Source organism: Peromyscus maniculatus, chromosome 22 (genome assembly GCF_049852395.1).
Source record: "Peromyscus maniculatus bairdii isolate BWxNUB_F1_BW_parent chromosome 22, HU_Pman_BW_mat_3.1, whole genome shotgun sequence".
In the NCBI taxonomy this organism is placed as follows: Eukaryota; Metazoa; Chordata; class Mammalia; order Rodentia; family Cricetidae; genus Peromyscus; species Peromyscus maniculatus.
Window position 1 is genome coordinate 38,702,257 of NC_134873.1, and position 9,254 is coordinate 38,711,510.

Sequence of the window (9,254 nt, forward strand, 5' to 3'; positions counted from 1 at the left end):
GGTCAGGGTCAGGGTCAGGGTCAGGGTCAGGGTCAGGGTCAGGGTCAGGGTCAGGGTCAGGGTCAGGGTCAGGGTCAGGGTCAGGGTCAGGGTCAGGGTCAGGGTCAGGGTCAGGGTCAGGGTCAGGGTCAGGGTCAGGGTCAGGGTCAGGGTCAGGGTCAGGGTCAGGGTCAGGGTCAGGGTCAGGGTCAGGGTCAGGGTCAGGGTCAGGGTCAGGGTCAGGGTCAGGGTCAGGGTCAGGGTCAGGGTCAGGGTCAGGGTCAGGGTCAGGGTCAGGGTCAGGGTCAGGGTCAGGGTCAGGGTCAGGGTCAGGGTCAGGGTCAGGGTCAGGGTCAGGGTCAGGGTCAGGGTCAGGGTCAGGGTCAGGGTCAGGGTCAGGGTTAGGGTTAGGGTTAGGGTTAGGGTTAGGGTTAGGGTTAGGGTTAGGGTTAGGGTTAGGGTTAGGGTTAGGGTTAGGGTTAGGGTTAGGGTTAGGGTTAGGGTTAGGGTTAGGGTTAGGGTTAGGGTTAGGGTTAGGGTTAGGGTTAGGGTTAGGGTTAGGGTTAGGGTTAGGGTTAGGGTTAGGGTTAGGGTTAGGGTTAGGGTTAGGGTTAGGGTTAGGGTTAGGGTTAGGGTTAGGGTTAGGGTTAGGGTTAGGGTTAGGGTTAGGGTTAGGGTTAGGGTTAGGGTTAGGGTTAGGGTTAGGGTTAGGGTTAGGGTTAGGGTTAGGGTTAGGGTTAGGGTTAGGGTTAGGGTTAGGGTTAGGGTTAGGGTTAGGGTTAGGGTTAGGGTTAGGGTTAGGGTTAGGGTTAGGGTTAGGGTTAGGGTTAGGGTTAGGGTTAGGGTTAGGGTTAGGGTTAGGGTTAGGGTTAGGGTTAGGGTTAGGGTTAGGGTTAGGGTTAGGGTTAGGGTTAGGGTTAGGGTTAGGGTTAGGGTTAGGGTTAGGGTTAGGGTTAGGGTTAGGGTTAGGGTTAGGGTTAGGGTTAGGGTTAGGGTTAGGGTTAGGGTTAGGGTTAGGGTTAGGGTTAGGGTTAGGGTTAGGGTTAGGGTTAGGGTTAGGGTTAGGGTTAGGGTTAGGGTTAGGGTTAGGGTTAGGGTTAGGGTTAGGGTTAGGGTTAGGGTTAGGGTTAGGGTTAGGGTTAGGGTTAGGGTTAGGGTTAGGGTTAGGGTTAGGGTTAGGGTTAGGGTTAGGGTTAGGGTTAGGGTTAGGGTTAGGGTTAGGGTTAGGGTTAGGGTTAGGGTTAGGGTTAGGGTTAGGGTTAGGGTTAGGGTTAGGGTTAGGGTTAGGGTTAGGGTTAGGGTTAGGGTTAGGGTTAGGGTTAGGGTTAGGGTTAGGGTTAGGGTTAGGGTTAGGGTTAGGGTTAGGGTTAGGGTTAGGGTTAGGGTTAGGGTTAGGGTTAGGGTTAGGGTTAGGGTTAGGGTTAGGGTTAGGGTTAGGGTTAGGGTTAGGGTTAGGGTTAGGGTTAGGGTTAGGGTTAGGGTTAGGGTTAGGGTTAGGGTTAGGGTTAGGGTTAGGGTTAGGGTTAGGGTTAGGGTTAGGGTTAGGGTTAGGGTTAGGGTTAGGGTTAGGGTTAGGGTTAGGGTTAGGGTTAGGGTTAGGGTTAGGGTTAGGGTTAGGGTTAGGGTTAGGGTTAGGGTTAGGGTTAGGGTTAGGGTTAGGGTTAGGGTTAGGGTTAGGGTTAGGGTTAGGGTTAGGGTTAGGGTTAGGGTTAGGGTTAGGGTTAGGGTTAGGGTTAGGGTTAGGGTTAGGGTTAGGGTTAGGGTTAGGGTTAGGGTTAGGGTTAGGGTTAGGGTTAGGGTTAGGGTTAGGGTTAGGGTTAGGGTTAGGGTTAGGGTTAGGGTTAGGGTTAGGGTTAGGGTTAGGGTTAGGGTTAGGGTTAGGGTTAGGGTTAGGGTTAGGGTTAGGGTTAGGGTTAGGGTTAGGGTTAGGGTTAGGGTTAGGGTTAGGGTTAGGGTTAGGGTTAGGGTTAGGGTTAGGGTTAGGGTTAGGGTTAGGGTTAGGGTTAGGGTTAGGGTTAGGGTTAGGGTTAGGGTTAGGGTTAGGGTTAGGGTTAGGGTTAGGGTTAGGGTTAGGGTTAGGGTTAGGGTTAGGGTTAGGGTTAGGGTTAGGGTTAGGGTTAGGGTTAGGGTTAGGGTTAGGGTTAGGGTTAGGGTTAGGGTTAGGGTTAGGGTTAGGGTTAGGGTTAGGGTTAGGGTTAGGGTTAGGGTTAGGGTTAGGGTTAGGGTTAGGGTTAGGGTTAGGGTTAGGGTTAGGGTTAGGGTTAGGGTTAGGGTTAGGGTTAGGGTTAGGGTTAGGGTTAGGGTTAGGGTTAGGGTTAGGGTTAGGGTTAGGGTTAGGGTTAGGGTTAGGGTTAGGGTTAGGGTTAGGGTTAGGGTTAGGGTTAGGGTTAGGGTTAGGGTTAGGGTTAGGGTTAGGGTTAGGGTTAGGGTTAGGGTTAGGGTTAGGGTTAGGGTTAGGGTTAGGGTTAGGGTTAGGGTTAGGGTTAGGGTTAGGGTTAGGGTTAGGGTTAGGGTTAGGGTTAGGGTTAGGGTTAGGGTTAGGGTTAGGGTTAGGGTTAGGGTTAGGGTTAGGGTTAGGGTTAGGGTTAGGGTTAGGGTTAGGGTTAGGGTTAGGGTTAGGGTTAGGGTTAGGGTTAGGGTTAGGGTTAGGGTTAGGGTTAGGGTTAGGGTTAGGGTTAGGGTTAGGGTTAGGGTTAGGGTTAGGGTTAGGGTTAGGGTTAGGGTTAGGGTTAGGGTTAGGGTTAGGGTTAGGGTTAGGGTTAGGGTTAGGGTTAGGGTTAGGGTTAGGGTTAGGGTTAGGGTTAGGGTTAGGGTTAGGGTTAGGGTTAGGGTTAGGGTTAGGGTTAGGGTTAGGGTTAGGGTTAGGGTTAGGGTTAGGGTTAGGGTTAGGGTTAGGGTTAGGGTTAGGGTTAGGGTTAGGGTTAGGGTTAGGGTTAGGGTTAGGGTTAGGGTTAGGGTTAGGGTTAGGGTTAGGGTTAGGGTTAGGGTTAGGGTTAGGGTTAGGGTTAGGGTTAGGGTTAGGGTTAGGGTTAGGGTTAGGGTTAGGGTTAGGGTTAGGGTTAGGGTTAGGGTTAGGGTTAGGGTTAGGGTTAGGGTTAGGGTTAGGGTTAGGGTTAGGGTTAGGGTTAGGGTTAGGGTTAGGGTTAGGGTTAGGGTTAGGGTTAGGGTTAGGGTTAGGGTTAGGGTTAGGGTTAGGGTTAGGGTTAGGGTTAGGGTTAGGGTTAGGGTTAGGGTTAGGGTTAGGGTTAGGGTTAGGGTTAGGGTTAGGGTTAGGGTTAGGGTTAGGGTTAGGGTTAGGGTTAGGGTTAGGGTTAGGGTTAGGGTTAGGGTTAGGGTTAGGGTTAGGGTTAGGGTTAGGGTTAGGGTTAGGGTTAGGGTTAGGGTTAGGGTTAGGGTTAGGGTTAGGGTTAGGGTTAGGGTTAGGGTTAGGGTTAGGGTTAGGGTTAGGGTTAGGGTTAGGGTTAGGGTTAGGGTTAGGGTTAGGGTTAGGGTTAGGGTTAGGGTTAGGGTTAGGGTTAGGGTTAGGGTTAGGGTTAGGGTTAGGGTTAGGGTTAGGGTTAGGGTTAGGGTTAGGGTTAGGGTTAGGGTTAGGGTTAGGGTTAGGGTTAGGGTTAGGGTTAGGGTTAGGGTTAGGGTTAGGGTTAGGGTTAGGGTTAGGGTTAGGGTTAGGGTTAGGGTTAGGGTTAGGGTTAGGGTTAGGGTTAGGGTTAGGGTTAGGGTTAGGGTTAGGGTTAGGGTTAGGGTTAGGGTTAGGGTTAGGGTTAGGGTTAGGGTTAGGGTTAGGGTTAGGGTTAGGGTTAGGGTTAGGGTTAGGGTTAGGGTTAGGGTTAGGGTTAGGGTTAGGGTTAGGGTTAGGGTTAGGGTTAGGGTTAGGGTTAGGGTTAGGGTTAGGGTTAGGGTTAGGGTTAGGGTTAGGGTTAGGGTTAGGGTTAGGGTTAGGGTTAGGGTTAGGGTTAGGGTTAGGGTTAGGGTTAGGGTTAGGGTTAGGGTTAGGGTTAGGGTTAGGGTTAGGGTTAGGGTTAGGGTTAGGGTTAGGGTTAGGGTTAGGGTTAGGGTTAGGGTTAGGGTTAGGGTTAGGGTTAGGGTTAGGGTTAGGGTTAGGGTTAGGGTTAGGGTTAGGGTTAGGGTTAGGGTTAGGGTTAGGGTTAGGGTTAGGGTTAGGGTTAGGGTTAGGGTTAGGGTTAGGGTTAGGGTTAGGGTTAGGGTTAGGGTTAGGGTTAGGGTTAGGGTTAGGGTTAGGGTTAGGGTTAGGGTTAGGGTTAGGGTTAGGGTTAGGGTTAGGGTTAGGGTTAGGGTTAGGGTTAGGGTTAGGGTTAGGGTTAGGGTTAGGGTTAGGGTTAGGGTTAGGGTTAGGGTTAGGGTTAGGGTTAGGGTTAGGGTTAGGGTTAGGGTTAGGGTTAGGGTTAGGGTTAGGGTTAGGGTTAGGGTTAGGGTTAGGGTTAGGGTTAGGGTTAGGGTTAGGGTTAGGGTTAGGGTTAGGGTTAGGGTTAGGGTTAGGGTTAGGGTTAGGGTTAGGGTTAGGGTTAGGGTTAGGGTTAGGGTTAGGGTTAGGGTTAGGGTTAGGGTTAGGGTTAGGGTTAGGGTTAGGGTTAGGGTTAGGGTTAGGGTTAGGGTTAGGGTTAGGGTTAGGGTTAGGGTTAGGGTTAGGGTTAGGGTTAGGGTTAGGGTTAGGGTTAGGGTTAGGGTTAGGGTTAGGGTTAGGGTTAGGGTTAGGGTTAGGGTTAGGGTTAGGGTTAGGGTTAGGGTTAGGGTTAGGGTTAGGGTTAGGGTTAGGGTTAGGGTTAGGGTTAGGGTTAGGGTTAGGGTTAGGGTTAGGGTTAGGGTTAGGGTTAGGGTTAGGGTTAGGGTTAGGGTTAGGGTTAGGGTTAGGGTTAGGGTTAGGGTTAGGGTTAGGGTTAGGGTTAGGGTTAGGGTTAGGGTTAGGGTTAGGGTTAGGGTTAGGGTTAGGGTTAGGGTTAGGGTTAGGGTTAGGGTTAGGGTTAGGGTTAGGGTTAGGGTTAGGGTTAGGGTTAGGGTTAGGGTTAGGGTTAGGGTTAGGGTTAGGGTTAGGGTTAGGGTTAGGGTTAGGGTTAGGGTTAGGGTTAGGGTTAGGGTTAGGGTTAGGGTTAGGGTTAGGGTTAGGGTTAGGGTTAGGGTTAGGGTTAGGGTTAGGGTTAGGGTTAGGGTTAGGGTTAGGGTTAGGGTTAGGGTTAGGGTTAGGGTTAGGGTTAGGGTTAGGGTTAGGGTTAGGGTTAGGGTTAGGGTTAGGGTTAGGGTTAGGGTTAGGGTTAGGGTTAGGGTTAGGGTTAGGGTTAGGGTTAGGGTTAGGGTTAGGGTTAGGGTTAGGGTTAGGGTTAGGGTTAGGGTTAGGGTTAGGGTTAGGGTTAGGGTTAGGGTTAGGGTTAGGGTTAGGGTTAGGGTTAGGGTTAGGGTTAGGGTTAGGGTTAGGGTTAGGGTTAGGGTTAGGGTTAGGGTTAGGGTTAGGGTTAGGGTTAGGGTTAGGGTTAGGGTTAGGGTTAGGGTTAGGGTTAGGGTTAGGGTTAGGGTTAGGGTTAGGGTTAGGGTTAGGGTTAGGGTTAGGGTTAGGGTTAGGGTTAGGGTTAGGGTTAGGGTTAGGGTTAGGGTTAGGGTTAGGGTTAGGGTTAGGGTTAGGGTTAGGGTTAGGGTTAGGGTTAGGGTTAGGGTTAGGGTTAGGGTTAGGGTTAGGGTTAGGGTTAGGGTTAGGGTTAGGGTTAGGGTTAGGGTTAGGGTTAGGGTTAGGGTTAGGGTTAGGGTTAGGGTTAGGGTTAGGGTTAGGGTTAGGGTTAGGGTTAGGGTTAGGGTTAGGGTTAGGGTTAGGGTTAGGGTTAGGGTTAGGGTTAGGGTTAGGGTTAGGGTTAGGGTTAGGGTTAGGGTTAGGGTTAGGGTTAGGGTTAGGGTTAGGGTTAGGGTTAGGGTTAGGGTTAGGGTTAGGGTTAGGGTTAGGGTTAGGGTTAGGGTTAGGGTTAGGGTTAGGGTTAGGGTTAGGGTTAGGGTTAGGGTTAGGGTTAGGGTTAGGGTTAGGGTTAGGGTTAGGGTTAGGGTTAGGGTTAGGGTTAGGGTTAGGGTTAGGGTTAGGGTTAGGGTTAGGGTTAGGGTTAGGGTTAGGGTTAGGGTTAGGGTTAGGGTTAGGGTTAGGGTTAGGGTTAGGGTTAGGGTTAGGGTTAGGGTTAGGGTTAGGGTTAGGGTTAGGGTTAGGGTTAGGGTTAGGGTTAGGGTTAGGGTTAGGGTTAGGGTTAGGGTTAGGGTTAGGGTTAGGGTTAGGGTTAGGGTTAGGGTTAGGGTTAGGGTTAGGGTTAGGGTTAGGGTTAGGGTTAGGGTTAGGGTTAGGGTTAGGGTTAGGGTTAGGGTTAGGGTTAGGGTTAGGGTTAGGGTTAGGGTTAGGGTTAGGGTTAGGGTTAGGGTTAGGGTTAGGGTTAGGGTTAGGGTTAGGGTTAGGGTTAGGGTTAGGGTTAGGGTTAGGGTTAGGGTTAGGGTTAGGGTTAGGGTTAGGGTTAGGGTTAGGGTTAGGGTTAGGGTTAGGGTTAGGGTTAGGGTTAGGGTTAGGGTTAGGGTTAGGGTTAGGGTTAGGGTTAGGGTTAGGGTTAGGGTTAGGGTTAGGGTTAGGGTTAGGGTTAGGGTTAGGGTTAGGGTTAGGGTTAGGGTTAGGGTTAGGGTTAGGGTTAGGGTTAGGGTTAGGGTTAGGGTTAGGGTTAGGGTTAGGGTTAGGGTTAGGGTTAGGGTTAGGGTTAGGGTTAGGGTTAGGGTTAGGGTTAGGGTTAGGGTTAGGGTTAGGGTTAGGGTTAGGGTTAGGGTTAGGGTTAGGGTTAGGGTTAGGGTTAGGGTTAGGGTTAGGGTTAGGGTTAGGGTTAGGGTTAGGGTTAGGGTTAGGGTTAGGGTTAGGGTTAGGGTTAGGGTTAGGGTTAGGGTTAGGGTTAGGGTTAGGGTTAGGGTTAGGGTTAGGGTTAGGGTTAGGGTTAGGGTTAGGGTTAGGGTTAGGGTTAGGGTTAGGGTTAGGGTTAGGGTTAGGGTTAGGGTTAGGGTTAGGGTTAGGGTTAGGGTTAGGGTTAGGGTTAGGGTTAGGGTTAGGGTTAGGGTTAGGGTTAGGGTTAGGGTTAGGGTTAGGGTTAGGGTTAGGGTTAGGGTTAGGGTTAGGGTTAGGGTTAGGGTTAGGGTTAGGGTTAGGGTTAGGGTTAGGGTTAGGGTTAGGGTTAGGGTTAGGGTTAGGGTTAGGGTTAGGGTTAGGGTTAGGGTTAGGGTTAGGGTTAGGGTTAGGGTTAGGGTTAGGGTTAGGGTTAGGGTTAGGGTTAGGGTTAGGGTTAGGGTTAGGGTTAGGGTTAGGGTTAGGGTTAGGGTTAGGGTTAGGGTTAGGGTTAGGGTTAGGGTTAGGGTTAGGGTTAGGGTTAGGGTTAGGGTTAGGGTTAGGGTTAGGGTTAGGGTTAGGGTTAGGGTTAGGGTTAGGGTTAGGGTTAGGGTTAGGGTTAGGGTTAGGGTTAGGGTTAGGGTTAGGGTTAGGGTTAGGGTTAGGGTTAGGGTTAGGGTTAGGGTTAGGGTTAGGGTTAGGGTTAGGGTTAGGGTTAGGGTTAGGGTTAGGGTTAGGGTTAGGGTTAGGGTTAGGGTTAGGGTTAGGGTTAGGGTTAGGGTTAGGGTTAGGGTTAGGGTTAGGGTTAGGGTTAGGGTTAGGGTTAGGGTTAGGGTTAGGGTTAGGGTTAGGGTTAGGGTTAGGGTTAGGGTTAGGGTTAGGGTTAGGGTTAGGGTTAGGGTTAGGGTTAGGGTTAGGGTTAGGGTTAGGGTTAGGGTTAGGGTTAGGGTTAGGGTTAGGGTTAGGGTTAGGGTTAGGGTTAGGGTTAGGGTTAGGGTTAGGGTTAGGGTTAGGGTTAGGGTTAGGGTTAGGGTTAGGGTTAGGGTTAGGGTTAGGGTTAGGGTTAGGGTTAGGGTTAGGGTTAGGGTTAGGGTTAGGGTTAGGGTTAGGGTTAGGGTTAGGGTTAGGGTTAGGGTTAGGGTTAGGGTTAGGGTTAGGGTTAGGGTTAGGGTTAGGGTTAGGGTTAGGGTTAGGGTTAGGGTTAGGGTTAGGGTTAGGGTTAGGGTTAGGGTTAGGGTTAGGGTTAGGGTTAGGGTTAGGGTTAGGGTTAGGGTTAGGGTTAGGGTTAGGGTTAGGGTTAGGGTTAGGGTTAGGGTTAGGGTTAGGGTTAGGGTTAGGGTTAGGGTTAGGGTTAGGGTTAGGGTTAGGGTTAGGGTTAGGGTTAGGGTTAGGGTTAGGGTTAGGGTTAGGGTTAGGGTTAGGGTTAGGGTTAGGGTTAGGGTTAGGGTTAGGGTTAGGGTTAGGGTTAGGGTTAGGGTTAGGGTTAGGGTTAGGGTTAGGGTTAGGGTTAGGGTTAGGGTTAGGGTTAGGGTTAGGGTTAGGGTTAGGGTTAGGGTTAGGGTTAGGGTTAGGGTTAGGGTTAGGGTTAGGGTTAGGGTTAGGGTTAGGGTTAGGGTTAGGGTTAGGGTTAGGGTTAGGGTTAGGGTTAGGGTTAGGGTTAGGGTTAGGGTTAGGGTTAGGGTTAGGGTTAGGGTTAGGGTTAGGGTTAGGGTTAGGGTTAGGGTTAGGGTTAGGGTTAGGGTTAGGGTTAGGGTTAGGGTTAGGGTTAGGGTTAGGGTTAGGGTTAGGGTTAGGGTTAGGGTTAGGGTTAGGGTTAGGGTTAGGGTTAGGGTTAGGGTTAGGGTTAGGGTTAGGGTTAGGGTTAGGGTTAGGGTTAGGGTTAGGGTTAGGGTTAGGGTTAGGGTTAGGGTTAGGGTTAGGGTTAGGGTTAGGGTTAGGGTTAGGGTTAGGGTTAGGGTTAGGGTTAGGGTTAGGGTTAGGGTTAGGGTTAGGGTTAGGGTTAGGGTTAGGGTTAGGGTTAGGGTTAGGGTTAGGGTTAGGGTTAGGGTTAGGGTTAGGGTTAGGGTTAGGGTTAGGGTTAGGGTTAGGGTTAGGGTTAGGGTTAGGGTTAGGGTTAGGGTTAGGGTTAGGGTTAGGGTTAGGGTTAGGGTTAGGGTTAGGGTTAGGGTTAGGGTTAGGGTTAGGGTTAGGGTTAGGGTTAGGGTTAGGGTTAGGGTTAGGGTTAGGGTTAGGGTTAGGGTTAGGGTTAGGGTTAGGTTAGGGTTAGGGTTAGGGTTAGGGTTAGGGTTAGGGTTAGGGTTAGGGTTAGGGTTAGGGTTAGGGTTAGGGTTAGGTTAGGGTTAGGGTTAGGGTTAGGGTTAGGGTTAGGGTTAGGGTTAGGTTAGGTTAGGGTTAGGGTTAGGGTTAGGTTAGGGTTAGGGTTAGGGTTAGGGTTAGG